Source organism: Peromyscus californicus, unplaced genomic scaffold (genome assembly GCF_007827085.1).
Source record: "Peromyscus californicus insignis strain IS unplaced genomic scaffold, ASM782708v3 Scaffold_7__1_contigs__length_154581171, whole genome shotgun sequence".
In the NCBI taxonomy this organism is placed as follows: domain Eukaryota; kingdom Metazoa; phylum Chordata; class Mammalia; order Rodentia; family Cricetidae; genus Peromyscus; species Peromyscus californicus.
Window position 1 is genome coordinate 26009007 of NW_026294595.1, and position 16639 is coordinate 26025645.

Here is a 16639-nt window from a genome sequence, read left to right on the forward strand (position 1 = left end):
TACTAAGTATTCACTATGTTCTAGATAAGACAGGGAGCACTTTATCATTATTTCAGTTTTACAAGTAATAATTATTTAAATGCATTATTGTAATTAGAAGAGGAAGAGCACAGATAAAAGATCTCATCATTAATCTTCTCAGTCGTCAAGCCCTTCTTTGACACAACCAGTGTTCTCATTTAGGGAGATATCCTTCTTTGCATTTCCTCAATGTACTCATAAGAAAACACAAAAATGGAATTTTCTGGTTAACTCTTGTCTCACATTTTTCATGGTAGTCATTCAGGTCTCTCTATTTCAAGCCTGCAAAACTCTCCAGCCTTTTTAACATTTGCACAGGAAGCATGCTAATCAGACCACAGGGCAGCAAGTTGTGATGTTACTGATCGAGTTAGGTCTACTTTTCACTAAAATAACAATAGCAAAATAAAATGCTCAGATGGGCCCTTTACATATGCATCCATCATGCATCCATCTTCCTTCAGTTGGTGGGAAGAATATTTGCAGATTAAAGAACAGGGATGGCAGTTACCTACCCCTGTTCCTTTTTCCCCATCAACAATGCCTCTCACATTCTACTTTATCTCTGTTGGTCTGTCACAGTAGAGCTTGTGACGTAGGTTAAAGCAATGGTCCAGTTTAGCACCTCTAGTGACAACAGTGATGAGATACAAAGGGTAAAATACATTTTAAAGCATATTAATGTGAAAGGGGGAAATTGGGGGGGGGGTTCTCACCCCTAGATGAAGGAATTACAGCAACTGATTTTCTGAGAGGAAAATTAGCCTTTCCCAGGGTCTCTTTATTGGTTGTCTAGTGTAGAGTGATCAACCTTGAAACCATATAACACCAGTGACAAACGTGGACTCAGAAGATTGTATTTATATAGCTTTGTGCATGTAGACACAGAAAGCACCAATAATAATAGAAAAAGCAAGTAGCTATCAAGATGAGAGTTGGGGTGCTTGCTAGAGGGTGGAAGGATGGTGGGCGGGAGGACCTGGAGGAAGAAAAGGCAGGGGGAGTGATGTGATTCTATTTCAGTGAAAAACATATTAAAAGAAAATAACGTACTATAGTTGAAATAAAACTCAGGGATTTTGAAAAGAAATCTGAGATACTTGTTCTTTCTTATGCATATGTGGAGACAGCACAGTCATGGGAAATGTCAGGTGCCACCTGTATGACTTTGCTAAGGCCACTATAATGAAGCACCATAGACTGGTTGAAGTAATAAAACTATGACAACAGAACTTGACACAGTTTTGGAGGGTAGATAGCAATGTATTGATAGGATTGGTTTCCTCTAAAGACCACAGCAGAAGGGACTTTTTGGGTCTTCTTCCTTGTCCCACTCTCTTCTCCTGGGTCCTCACTCACACTGTATTCTCCACATGTGTTTCTGCACAAAGATGTCACTCATATTTAAAAAATATTAACCCCTAAGGACCTCACTTTGATTTAATTAGTTCTTTGAACCCCACCTGCAAAATAAGGCTCTATTCTGAGGTGTTAGGAACGCAGCATGCGAACAGGGACAGAAATTCAGCTCATGACACCATCTCAGGCACAGAGTCTTAACCTTAGGACAGAGGGAGAAATGAGAACACCACAGTGACTGTCAGTGAAGGTAATACCCAACCTGGATGGACATTTGAGTAAATGGAAACTAGACTAAATGTTTCAAGGAAACACCAATGAAAAACATAACCATCATTTCCTAATTTTAAGGTCACTAATTTTTTTTAAAACAATAGATTTCAATGGACGCTTTACAGTTTAAGAAAATCTACTCATGTTACTTTCATTTAGTAATGTTGTAATTTAACTGGGTAAAAAATTATCTTAGAGTGCAGATTCCTGGCACAAACCATTGAATCACGTGATTTTATATTTAATATCACCATTAAAATGAACCAGCCCAATGTGCCCAGGTGACTGCAGATTTTCTCCCAGAATGTCAGAGTCAGTGACAAGGGAAAAATGGCTCAATCACACACAAACTGGAGGGTCTAAGCGGACAAGAGGCCAGGGTGATGCAGCATGGAATGCATCCTGGAAAGGAAACATCAGAGCGAACTCTTAGAGTCCTCCATATTATAATTGCATACATGAAGGCTAATTACTAATTGTTTTGGAAAATGCTATAAGGTTATGTAAGATGTTAACTGAAGGAGAAGACAAGGGAAAGGTGGGTGGGAATACAGTACTGTTTGTAAACTCTTCTGGAATTCTAAAATCTCCTCCAAATAAAATATTAAACTCCAAAAAAGAAAAAGAAAAATACTGCTAGGACAATGTTGATTCAAGTTAAATCCCAAGATTAATTTCACAAAGTCCCTCCCCTTCCCTCTCCCTCTTCCTCTCCCTCGCCCTCCTCTTTCCCAGTGGGGATGAAAATGGTGCTAGGGCCCCGCATGTCGAGGAAACAATCTACCATCGAACTATACCATCAACTTTATTTTTGTTTTATATTCTTTTTCCTTTTTTCAAACTTTTAATCAAGTTTGATCAAAGCCTTTAATACATAACTTATTAGAGTTCATTTTATGTTATTTTGTAGTTTCAAAACTTTTGAAGTTACATTTTCTATAGGTTTCTTATGAGTAATTACTCATTTATAGTCAAGCTATTATGTTTTTGCAAATCAATGCAACAATTATTCAGGAAATTACTGAAGTCTTGTATCATAATCTTAATGTTTTTCAAGTATTCTGTCAGAATTTTCTAAACCTAGTTATAAAATTTTAATTGTTTTTCTAGTTATTTTTTTATTTTCCTAGTATTTATAGTCTGTAAGCTTATTTAATCAGTTAAGTCCTGCAGAATAAGCTAGAATAATAAGAGTGATAACCATTATCCTGATTTTAATATGGAGTATCTATTGTATAATTGTATGGTTTCTTGTTTTTTTTTTCATATGGATGATTTGAAAAACTCAATTCTATCTTCAGGTACTATTAGTAGCATTTCCACATTTGAAATCATATTTGATATATTTTTCATTATTGTGAAAGTAATGCCATATTTAGTTTTAACTCTGAAACAAAATAAATTTTCAGCAAACTTTAATTTGATTTTCACCAATCCCATCATTATTTTTTCATAAAAAAAGATTTAGACTTTCTGTTCCAAATTTTCTTAGCATATCTCTCCAGCAACTCAGTAAATATTATTTTGGTAGTGATGAATGCTTTGAATGTCTTTACACCTGAGTCTCTCCTTTTAACACTACATAAAAAGAAATCAACCTTGTAAATTATACCCCCCTCACCCAGTGTTCTGAAGGAAATCTTTGCTTAATGCTGTTTCTACATACAGAAAGTCTGATACCATCTCAGAATTTTCCTGTATATTAAACTACAATTTTATTCTAAGGGAAGTTGGGACATCCTGCCATTTACATCTGAAATTTCACTAGGGAAAATCTTAGTACTATTTTTCCCCTTTCCATATAGACATCTATAAATCTTTTCTCATATTAATGTATCAGTCGATGATTTAAGTGTTATTTCCCCTCTATCTCTTTCTGTCATTTACACCTGAAATTTCATCAGAGAGACATTGTGATGCATTAGCTTTACATCTTAACACATTAGGTAGTGTCTTCAATGTTATCCACACACATGCCCCATCTCTTCTGAAACTATTAGGCTGTGGAACTTATTTTGCTATTCTCTGTATCTCCTAGCTCTCCTTTGTGTCTTCGATCTCATTGATCTTTGGCTTATATTCTGGAAGAATTCCTTCCTTCTATCTTTATTTCACAAATTCATGGTTTAGCTATACATCTTTCTTGAGTGGCGGTGTTTTAAAAATTATTTGATAAATGCTTAGCATTTCTGTTATAAAGCAATTTATTGCTGATTTTGCGTATGTTTTTAGTGGACTCGATAGTTAATGCCATAGCCCCAAAAATGTACAGGGCCAACATTAATTTAACTATTTGTTACCACAAATGGCATTTATTTAATTATTCACTTACTTACTTATTTATCTATAGCCTATAGCAAACCTCTTCTATTCTCTCTTCTCTTTTAGTATTTTACTCTAACAAATGTGGTCCTAAATTGTTCCATAGAAAGGTCATTATGAAATCCTTGCTCAATTTTAAAAATCACATACAACTATCTCCTAGGTCCAAGTATAAATATTTATTGCAGTAGCATTGAATGAAGAGTCTAATTACTCAAGACCAAGTTTGCCATGTTTGTATGGGAGGGGAAAGAAAAGACATAAATTCAAAGGTTTTTTATCTAACAAAAGTTGTCAATTTGCCATCTACAGATCAGTTTCTTTTTCCTCCTAGCAACTGTAAGTGAATAGAAAACTGTCTTGGTTGGATAGCCAGAGTTTCCATTCTAGGAATATATTACATCAGAACTCACAAATGCACTTGGCACTGTAAACAGGACAGTTTACACCCAACAAATAATGGAATCAGTGAATCTGAGAGTGAGGTCCTGGCAGACAGATCTCCAGCAACTCTTTTTTCTGTGCCTCTAGAGGCCTAAAAAGAAATTGTATATTTGGGAGTTGATTCCATTTATTTGTATCTCAGAAATGAATCCATTGCATTGGTCTAAAGTGAGCACCACATCTAGCTTCACCATGATTCTGTAGAAATCTGATTTTTAGTGTTTTTGCATGTTATTTTATGAAAGGATTAAAAGATGGACAAAACGATATAGACACTCAGAATAATAAATACACTTTAACATTTTTGTAGCAAGGCACAAAATAATATATTGTGCCACAGTTCAATTATGTCAGGCTCAGAAGAGAGACCAGAGATGACAGGAAAGGGATAGAGAAAGGGAACATTAGAGCTAACTTGTTAACTAAGAGGAAGACAATAAAGTCAGAAATAATAATGAATACACATATATATGCTCACAAATCCACAGAAAGACAGAAAGAGAGTTTGAGGAAAGAAGTAGAATAAAAACAAGGCTTACACAGAGAGTTGAAAGTCACCTTCAGACACAAATAAATATAAGATCAATGTACATGCGCACATATACATATGAAAGTGTGAAAATGTCATCCATGTAGATTAATTAAATTAATCGCTTATCAGTAGCCTCCAAGATAAGAACGTATTTTCTTTTCATTTTTCACTCAATTCAGGGGTCAGTACTAGTTTTAGTTTTCCTTTGATTCTTAATAGCAAGCCCTTGGAGTATTTTTTAAAAAACAAGTTGATAAAGTGAAAAAATGCAAAAGGAAGCAGAATTTGTTAAAATTAATGAAAATAACACACTAGTAGAAGTAAGGAATTGCTGAGGCAATTGCCCTGCGGTATTTCCAGATGTTCACTGTGCATCCTGCAGTGATCCATCTCATCCCCCATGTGCTATCCACTCTGATAGGCAGTTCCCTCAGGGTCTGATACCCTTCCATCTGCATTAAAGCCAAAGAATGCAGAGGCTGCTGTGCCTCTAATGGCTGGGGGAGTACATATCACTGCCTCCTGTGAGTACAAACTGTACAGCCCTAGTGTTTCTATGTGGCTTCATCTTTATAATTCCTAGCAGGTAGAAGAATATTCAATTCATTAATGGTTGGTGACCCATCAATTGTCAAAAGTGAATAACAAATAAATTACTGCCTGCAACTGTACTCTTGGACAGCATTACACATAAGAATTAAATAAGGAAAATGGGAGAAATTAATGTAGAAAGTAGATGTTTTTCTACATAGTCCAAAGACAAACAAAACTTAACTACCATTCTTAAGCTTTCAAAAAAGAGGATGCATAAGTTAAAACTTCAGCTACAAAAGAAATCTCCTTTTCTTCCATATTTAGTGAAAAAGCAATAGTAAGTGTATTCAGCAGAGATTTTTCATTTATAGACAGTTAAAGGGAAAACTGCAAATTCTCCTTGACTAAATAGATATATTTCTATCTTTTGGTTCTTGTAATTTTGCTTTACAATGTAATTTTATATATATATGTGGGGGGGGGGTGTTTTGCCTGCATGTTTTATGTGTTCCATATGTGTGCAGAGAGGTCAGAAGAGAGCATTGGATCTCCTGGAGCTAGTATTATGGATGGATGTGAACCCCATGTGGATGCCAAGAACTGAACCTGGGCCCTCTACAAGAGCAACAGGTGCTCTTAACCACTGAGCCATCTCACCACCCTCTAGTTTTTGTTGTTTGTTTGTTTAAGAGAAACGATGTTATACTTTCTATCAGCATGGTTGGAAGTTTGAAGTTGGAAGCCAGAAATTCAAGGACAACCTCAGGTACAAAGGGAGATCCTGTCTCAAAAGTCCAAGGCCTGGGCTTCTAACTCAGTAAGAGACCACTACTTGGCATCAAAGCACCAACTCAATCCCCCAAGTGCCCCAGAAATAATTTTTAAGAAAGAAGAAAAACCAAGATGTTTTATCTAAAGAAAAATCTAAAAGTAACATTACAGTATATTAAATTATTTCTCTTTCACAAAAAAATTATGTCTAGAACTAGACAGCCCAAGGCTGATTAACAGCTTAGTCATGCTCAGAGAACAGGCCTCTCTGCCATTCTGTCCACCTGTCCTCATATGGGACTCTATGACAGTCTATGACAACAGCCATACCAGTCCACAGCACTGAGCTGCAGGCGCTATGAATATGAAAGTTTGTTCACCATCCCCCTCTTTATAAACTCACAGGAAGCTTCACTGTATCATTTTCATCTCATTTCAATGGCCAGTCATATGTAGACATATAACCATTTTTCTGATAAAGTGGATTGGTAACCAATTGAAAAGTCTTCATTGGCAAACAAAATTATGTTCTTTTTCCTTATTAAAGATGAAAATACTCATTCATAGTATTAATAGGATCAGATACAAAATTGATCTTATATTGAGCAAGGCAATTTCCCTCAAGTATCAATTTTGCATTTCAGATGAGTTTAGCTTCAAAATATAGTTCACTATCCATAAGACAGACTCCTAATTTATTTAGCATGTATGTAGAAACTTAGAACAACACCACCAAAAAATAAAAAGATAATAACAAAAACAAACAAACAAAAACAAAAATAGGCAACAAGAATGAATAGGTTACAACAATATAGTTTCTTTGGGGGAATCATGTGGGCATACCAGAAAAGAGTTAGTAGTAATGAGAGTAACGTTTAAGGTGTAGTAAGGTTCGTTTTGTCCTTTGTTAGGACTCTTTTTGTCAGATACTGTTGAGGACAAACTTACATCATGCTGCCCCTGTTACTTCCACTTAAGAGATATATCATAGACCAAGCAGGGTTTGCTAGGCCCCATACTTAAGTTAAGGGAAGAAAAGTCTTGTCCAGTTGTCCCTTTCTCAGCATCTAACCTTAATTTTCATTCTGGAAAGCATGTTTCCTATGAATCTTTAATGGTTTTTGGGTTAATACAAAGGTAAGAATAGATGTTTGGTGTCAACCTTAAAAGAATTCTAGTCTAGTTTCTGCATGAGCAATACAGATCAAATTAGTGACACTTGTATCTGATTCCTACAGTCTGATAAGGATTTGATTTGTGTGTCTATTTCCTGATGGAGGAATGAAACAGTTCTGTAATGACTAGTATAATAGCAATGGCCATGCTGTCAGCTCTGCAGTCAGCTGTTTACCTCTGAGATGTAAGACATAAATGCCAGGACTGAGTATAAACTAGTATAGAGGCATGAGAACGAAATGAACATAAAAATACCAACAAATTAAAACAATAATATAAATATATAGGTCAAATGGCACCACTTTTTTCCTTCTAAAAGCAATATCTAACAGCTCAGAACTCTGATGATGTTATAAATGATTTTTCACATGATTGCTCAGGATCAATGGTTTTGAAATCCTGTGAATTGTTAGGATCAATCAGAGAAGTTTTCCAATTAGGACACTAACACAATATACATTAGATGAGACAAGCAGTATTAAGAGAAAGAGGTAGGTCTGTGGATCAATTAATATTTATTCTGACTTTCCACTTGTATCGCTGTGCTGAAAAACTTAGTGGTAGTCCCTCTTGAATAGTTGTGATGTTGTTTGTACAAGGGATTAGTCTGGGCTACCAAGAGCTACAAAGACAAGCTAAGACAAGAGAGACAAAGGCAAAAGGAAGCATTTATAAAGCACATAGCAAAGGATTAATAACTATAAAGCACAAAGAATACCTATGTATAAAAAGGTACAGTTACTTCATGGTTTATGATAGAAAATCAAGAGTAATCTAAATATTTGTCAATAGAAAATGGAATACTAAGATAGAAAAAGGGATATCATAAAAAGTAAATGAGTTATTAAAGATAAAGGAATTTATTTAAATATTTCAATATCTATTAGCTAAATCAGCAACACCCTTGAAGTAGCAGTAGCTTAATACAGCCTTTAAACAAAATTAGAAATTTATTGTTTATTAATTATGTATGATAGTTACAATATACCTTCAAAATCACTTTCATGAACTTGAGTTGTCCTGTAAATACTAATTTGTAATGATAAGTAAGTAACCATCCTAAGACTATGACCTTCACAATAAAATGAGAAGCATGAGACCCAGGAAATTTTTACTCTCAGTAGCAAGTTTTTTTCAGGTAGAGGCTTGACAGGCAATGATTAATCTCTAAGGGGAAATTTTAAGAAATATAATAAAATCTTAAGCATCACCTGCGGCACTCCCTGATAGCTTTTAAGACAACAGCCAACTGAAGATCCCTGCCCCGCCACTCCCAATTATCAGATTACCAGGCTTGGTGCCATAGGTTTGTAGGCACCTGCCCCACCCCCTGTTCTCCACATATCAAGAGACTGATCAGAAATGATGGCAAAAAGCAGAGTAAATTCAGAACACCTGAGTAAGTGAACTAGAAAATGATGAAAGGAAATAGAGAACAATCTTGGGTTTTGTCCCAGATAATTTATAGTTCAGAAAAGAACCTCTTGATATATAGACCAATACGTTTAAGCTTAAGCTAGCCTAATAAGCCAAGAGTAGCTGAAATTAGTACACTGGACCATCTACGGTTAGTGAGTGTTAACAAAGGGAGAAGAAGCATCTAGTCCTCAGCTGTAGTAGCAACTCCATCCTGGAGCAGTGTCTACTCCTCTCCTAGCATGTATAGCTAGTTCCTTGCACAAATCTTCAGGAATATAGTCAAAAGCAGTAATTGAGGATGCCCATTTTTTTTCTCAGATTCCCTTTCCACTAATGAACCCAAAGCTAAGTCAAGGTCTTATTCTCTTGGTCTTTAAGATCCTGCTGATTAAGTCCAACTACTCTTCTTAATTTCCTAAGCCATTGAGCATTTCCCACTTCTTTCAATGACCAATGGATGACCTTGTTCTCTACAAAAGTAAATTTCACTCTGTAAGTCAGAAAAATTGAGAGACACTTCTACAAACACACACAAACTTCATCACTGTAATGCAGCCTACTCTTTACAATGTCTTCAGTTAGAATGAAAATGAACAATTAAGAGGTGACTTCTTTGTTGGTATTTAGAAGGGGAAAATCAACAGGTCTAATCTATGAAAGCCTCAAAACATATGTCATCATTGAACTAGCAGGCAATCAGTATCAGAATCCTGCTCTTGTGGGTGTCCCTCCTTATTTCCTATGGGCACATACAACATATTCACTCCAGTAAAGGTGTCTGCCATTACAAGCATGCTTCCATATTTCCCCTATTAGTCCCTCTTTACTCTAGTCAGCTCATCATTCCTCTGAAAATTCACACACACACACACACACACACACACACACACACACACACACACACACACACGTTTTATTAAATGTTTCCTTCCCAAATCATCAACACACTGTGGTCAAGCCTTGTGACCAGCTTTCAGCCTTCACAGTTATCCATAGTAGCATCATTTTCTCCTTACTAAAGTCACCCTTTTCACTAGCTTCCACAGCCCCACAGTCTCTCCTTTTCAGTTCCATGCTATTTCATTCCTTTCCAGCTTCCCTTTCTGTCTCTAATTTCTAAACCTTGTGGCTCAAGAGTCTACTTTAGTGTTTTGTTAATATTTTTTTTCCTGTGTATATCCCCAGGATATGTTCTTCTGATCTTATGCTTTTAAAATTCTCTGTGTGTTCAAAGGTTCTGCCTTTTTAAAACACCCACCCCAAATAACTGTCCTGCATTTTGGACTACTTAATCAACATACTTCAATGTTTAACGTACATCTCCAACTTAAGTACAAAACATGCTTTGTTTTACAAAATCTGTTCTATGGGCTTTCTCATCTTAGTTGTGGCAATTTAATCTTACTTACTCTGGTCAACAAACTTAAATTCACTCTTGATCTCTCATTGCCTTATATTACTTTTATTCTACCAAGAATTATGGTTAGTGCTATCTCCAAAATGTACCCATGATATAACATTCCTCAGCCTTTTCTTTGTCTCCCTCTTTATCTAAAACTTCACCATCTTGCATCTAGATAACTCATTCACCTCCTAGCTGTTTTTGTTGGTTTCATTCTTAGTTCCTTACTTCCTCTAGTGTGATCTTTTTTTAACCTAAGTCAGTTTGTGGCACCTTGAACAAATAATAGAATGTCTCTGAGCAGGTTGCAATTGATTAACTTAGTAATATCTAAAATTCACTTGAACCAAATAATCAGTGATATAAAACAAAAGTACATAATATGTACTTGACTACTGTAGCATCACAAAAGACAATGTGCCAATTTTGAAATCTCTTGTATTTACGAATTGTTATCTCTTTACTGATTTCCAAAACCTATTTTTTTTGGATTTTTTTCTCATACAAAATTCTTATGTTGAAATCTTATCTCTCAGGGTGATACTATTATCCCAGTGATCCTCTAGGAGTTAATTAGTTAACACATGGAAATCCTCATGACTAAGAATCTCAAGAACTAACTCATTGCTCTGTCTTCAACCATCAGAAATCCAAGGAACCCCATTATTATGAACCAGAAGGTCTTTTCTTACCAAACACTCTGTAGCTACCTTGAGTTTAGACTCTGGCCTCTATACCACTCTTGGGCATATTCCCAAGGAATGCTCAATCTTACCACAAAGACACATGCTCAGCTATGTTCATAGCAGCATTATTTGTAATAGCCAGAACCTGGAAACAACCTAGATGCCCTTCAAATGAAGAATGGATAAATAAAATGTGGTACATATACACAATGGAGTACTACTCAGCAGAGAAAAACAATGACATCATGAGGTTTGCAGGCAAATGGATGGATCTAGAAAAAAATCATCCTAAATGAGATAACCCAGACTCAGAAATACAAACATGGTATGTACTCACTCATAGGTGGATACTAGATGTAAAACAAAGGATGACTAGACTGCTACTCACAACTCCAGGGAGGCTACCTAGAAAACAGGACCATAAGAAAGACACAGAGATCACCCAATGACAGAGAAATGGATGGGATCTACATGAGCAAACTGGACGTAGGGGGGAGGTAATGAAGGGCAAGGGTCGAGGGAAAGAGAGCTTAGAGGAGCAGGAGATCCCAACTGGATCAAGAACAGAGAGGGAGAACAAGGAATAAGAGACCATGATAAATGAAGACCCCCATGGGAATAGGAAGAAGCAGAGTGCTAGAGAGGTCCCCAGAAATCCACAAAGATACCTCCACAATAGACTACTGGCAATGGTCGAGAGAAAGCCCAAACTGACCTACTCTGGTGATCAGATGACCAAATACCCTAATTGTCGTGTTAGAAATCTCATCCAATGACTGATGGAAGCAGATACAGAGATCCACAGCCAGGTCCCAGGCAGAGCTTCAGGAGTCCAATTGGCAAGAAAGAGGAGGGATTTTATGAGCGAGAATTGTTGAGAGCATGATTGGAAAAAGCACAGGGACAAATAGCCAAACTAGTGGAAACACAGGAACTATGAACCAATAGCTGAGGAGCCCCCAACTGGATCAGGCCCTCTGGATAAATGAGACAGTTGATTAGCTTGAACTGTTTGGGAGACCCCCAGGCAGTGGGACCCAGACCTGTCCTTAGTGCATGAGCTGGCTTTTTGGAGCCTGGGGCCTATGCAGGGACACTTTGCTCAGCCAGGGTGAAGGGAGGAGGGGACTGAACCTGCCTCAACTGAATCTACCAGGCTGAGCTGAATCCCCAGGGGAGTCATTGACCTGGAGGAGATGGGAATGAGGGGTGCGCTGGGGGGAGGGTGGTGAGGGAGGAAGGAGGACAGGGGAATCCGTGGCTGACATGTAAAATTAAATTAAATTATAAAATAAAAAAATATCTGTAAAAAAAAAAAGAAAGAAAGAAGTCCCTGTTGTTTATAAGATACTCAACTGTTAGTATTTTGTTAAAGCGTGCCACGTGGACTGACACAGATGACGGGATTTTAATTTCTCTAAGCTGCCATTTGGCGAAATCATAGACCAACATGGGCTACAGGGATTGCCAAAGAAAATAGCTTTCAATGTCAGGAATACATGGAGTGTGCATGAGTGCTCCACCAGGTGAAGGAAATAGTCAGCCTAGCTTAATGGTACTCAGCCTCTGTTCCGTTCAGTGCTGTGAAGCCACTCAGGCCACATTACTAGATCTGGCTTCTGTACTTAGTGTCACTGCCCCAGCACTACGTCTATTACTCTTCCTTAGCTGTCATGACTTTCCTCACACCAGTCCTTTGTATCACACTGCATTGCTATTGTGACTTCTGTCATCCCTATTTTCTAGCACTCCAATGACTTTTGTTCCATACCCGGTGTTACCTTGTAGTCAGCAAATTCCTAGCCTTAGATATAAGCAGATCCCTCCCCTATTCTCAGCTCTGCAGAAGACAGTCAATTTTTCTGTCCTGCTCGGTAACAGAGTGAAGCATTAGACTGCTCTATTTGTAATTAATACTATGAAGATAGTTACTACAGTTGGATTAGTGCACTTCTGCAGGAGAATGGCAGCCAGACCATATAATATGCATAAAAAGCCTAATAGTGAATACCTCTTTAGCACTTCTGGTGTTTCAGTAAATGCTTTCCATATCTAAGTGTGTGTGTGTGTGTGTGTGTGTGTGTGTGTGTGTGTGTGTGCACGTGTGTATGTGTAGTCTGATGAGAGATGGCAGGCATGTGCATGTCATGGGTTGTTTGTAAAGGTTAGAGAATTATTTTATGGAGTCAGTTCTCTTCTTCCACCTTTGCATTGGTTCTAAGAATCAAACACAGGTTGATGGAACTTTGCAGTAAGTATTTTTGCCTACTGAGCCTTCTCTCAAGTCCTATATAAACATCTTTACTCCGTATAAGCACACTACAAAGAATAAGACATTGAAGTACAGGGTTAAGTAATTTGCTTTATACAAATGTAGAGTAAGTAATGGTTAGAACCAGAGTAGACAGTTATGATATTTGTGCTCTGAACACTGTACTGCATTATATATTATTACAGGACTGGGAAAGTTGTTAGTTAAACACAACACTTCATAACGAAACCTTTAATGTTGAATATTTAGAAATATAGAGAGTGGAGGTCAGTTGCTTAGTTCAGAATTGGAAATGGCTAGAATTGGCGATTAAAATTGGACAATTACATTTCACAGTTTAGAAACAAAGATACAGTAACGAGAACTTCTCAGAGCTAAGGAGTAAGTCAAGACATCAAAGTCAATAAAGACTGAAAACAACTTAAGCCAAATTCAAACATAGGGAAAGTTATAGTGGCACGCAAGGCATGTAGCTACATGCAGTTCCAAGCATGACAGGCATCTGTAGGTGTAGTTGTTAAACCGTCAAACAAACTTGAGGCAAGAAGAGTGGGAACACCCACATTTTACAGTGAAGCACTGACACCAGGCATCATTGGTTCAAACACAATACATCAGTGAGCCTTCCTAGCTCCCTAGATCATTTGCCAATGCTGGTGTCCAGTATTAGCTAGGGAGCAAGCCCTAGCTCAGTGTTTCTGTGATTATTCCCACAAAGCAAAGGGTCTATAAAACCTTGGATAATGCTAAGAAAGAAGGCAACCCATTGCCAATATGTCAATATGCTCCAATGGGACTATATCACAAAGTCCTACATATCGGTCACTCTCCATAATGATTTCTGTCTTCAATGACTTATTTAAGTGCACTTAATCCCCTCAAAAATATGTAAGGGGGTTTTTACCATCTCTTTTATATGTGAGTAAATGCAGACTCTTCAGGAACTAACTCAGCCAAGACCCCACTAATGAGTATTAAAGCTTACATTCAAAAACAAAGTTTTATGACATTGAAACTTATACACTTAACCACAAAGCCATTGAAAATGAAATAATAATAGTTAATATCAAGTTCAGTTCCTTTACCTTATTATTCTAGAATGCTCAGGCAAAAAGATCACAAATCTGTCTTTGAAAACATCCACATCATTACATTCACTCACAATGATTTGTCATTAATTGAATGTGATCTATAAAAATGAATTCTCTCGATTTGCTTCTACCACATCTCCTTTTCTCTTCTGTTAGTAACATAACTTACATACTTATAAAAAGACTCTGAAAAAAATTTACTATGTAGAATTGAAATCCTTCCTAAAATGTCATTGATTTAAGCTATGAGTTGCCTTTATGTGACCCTGGCTAAAACAGATGTAGGCTCTGTGTCCCATCCTGCCATTGACACATTTCCCTACAGGCAAATTGACTAGTTCAGCACAACCAAGGCTTGGAGACAAAGGAAGTCTGACCTTTAGGCAGTCAGTGACTTTATATTGACGTCATGCCTCCCACCCAGATGTGGCCTGTATAATGCTTTCCCAGGATAGGTACCGTGGGAAAAAACTAAATATTCATAGGTGGCATTTCAAAGTATCCTGAAAACTATGTGGAGAAAAAAATACCCTCTCAGATGACTCCAGTGTCTCTAACAAAGAAGTCAGAACAAGCATGAAAGCCCAAGGCTATGGCAAGCTTACTCTGCTATTTAGAACAATGTCCTGATTGTGTGGGTATTACCCCCTTAAGATTCATATCACAGGCAGGATATGAATGTGTCCCAAGAAGGGTTTGACAGCTGTTTTTGAGCTTTCTAGATCAGAGATAAAAATAGATACTATCAGCATAGCCTTCTTTATGCATTTCCAAATGGATGAGTTGTCTTTCACATTATACAACTATTTCCAACCAGTTGCCCAGCCTTCTACCCCACTGAGGCTTGCTCAGCCACACCTTGATAACTACTGAAATCCTTTCATAACCATTTTCCAAGATACTCAGAATCAAGTCATTACTCTGAAGACCTGCAAGCCCAGGACTGCTTTGCCAAATCATGAATAAAACACAAAAGTCAGTTACAGTGTACCAGCAGAAGGAACTTGAGCTCTTTTACATGGAACAACATGGTTTTAATAAGTCCTGAAAATATCCTTATAGTACAGGCCATCCATGCATTCAACAGTCATCAGCAGGATGCCCTCCTAGATACTAGGATACCATACAAAGCAATCACAATCTTGTTTTAAGTTTGCAGTCCAGTGATTGAAATAAACTTACATACTGCTGACCTTGATAGAATGCAATGAGTATTAATCAAAAAGCACCCCAACTGAGAAATAGCCACACTGTTGTAAATAAAAAGTGAGCATATATACAGAAATATTATCTTCTTTAAGGATAAGCCAGACAAGAAAAAAATGATTTTGTCTAAAGCAAGGGCTAGTCCATTTCCTCCTTTTCAGGCCATATCGACATGATTTACAACAGAAGTCCACCTCCTGACAAATGACTACTCATACTGGAGCTGGGGGTGGGGAATAATAGAAAGGCAATATAGCTCACTCTAGGCTGGAAAGAATGATTTTAAGGTGCAACATCCTCATCCCAAGACACTGTAGAGTCAAATTCAATTCCCTTTCCCCATTAGCAAATACAGCTATGAAAACTTGTGGAAACTGTCATTTGGTAGTAGGCTAGGAATGGAAGGCTCCCAGAGATTGTGGCTACAGGTTCTTCATAATGAGTCTTTCATAACATTACTGAAATCCCAAGTTCTTGAATTCAGAGTCACACCCTCAGGCTGAACTCAGGGTGCATTTCTGCTTATCTATTGGGCCTCATGACATCAGAGCTTCCTCATCACTACTCCTACCAAGCCTCCTTCACCTGTACTCACCTGAGGTCTCTTTCCTAGAGGAGCAGAATAGATGAGTCTATATGAAAATGATGTATGCAAATGTAAAACTCAGTTAAATTTCAATTTTTAAAGTATTCTTATATGAAACCACATAAATATAAATGGGAAAAATATCCTCAACTAAAATGTTTTCCAATTCCATCATTCTCTCTCCCAGGAGCTAATATCAAATGATCTCTACATCTCCCTCTAAATTTTTATAAGCATCCTCACTTGCCAGGCCAGTGGCACATACCTGTATTCTCAGTATTCGGGATACTGAGACATAAGAACTATGTATAGAAGCCTGGGCTATATAGCGAGATCTTATATTTTTTAAAAATCTATAATTTCATACACATATGAAAGGTCTCTGGGGGTTGCTTAGGGACAGTAGTTTTAAAATCACTTGTATTCATAATATATTTGATGGAAACCCTTTTGGAGACTATTCAGAGGCAGCTTAGGTTTGGATTCTTATTCCATTTTTCACCACTGCTTCCCCATAACATTTTACAAGAATCAACTTACTCTTC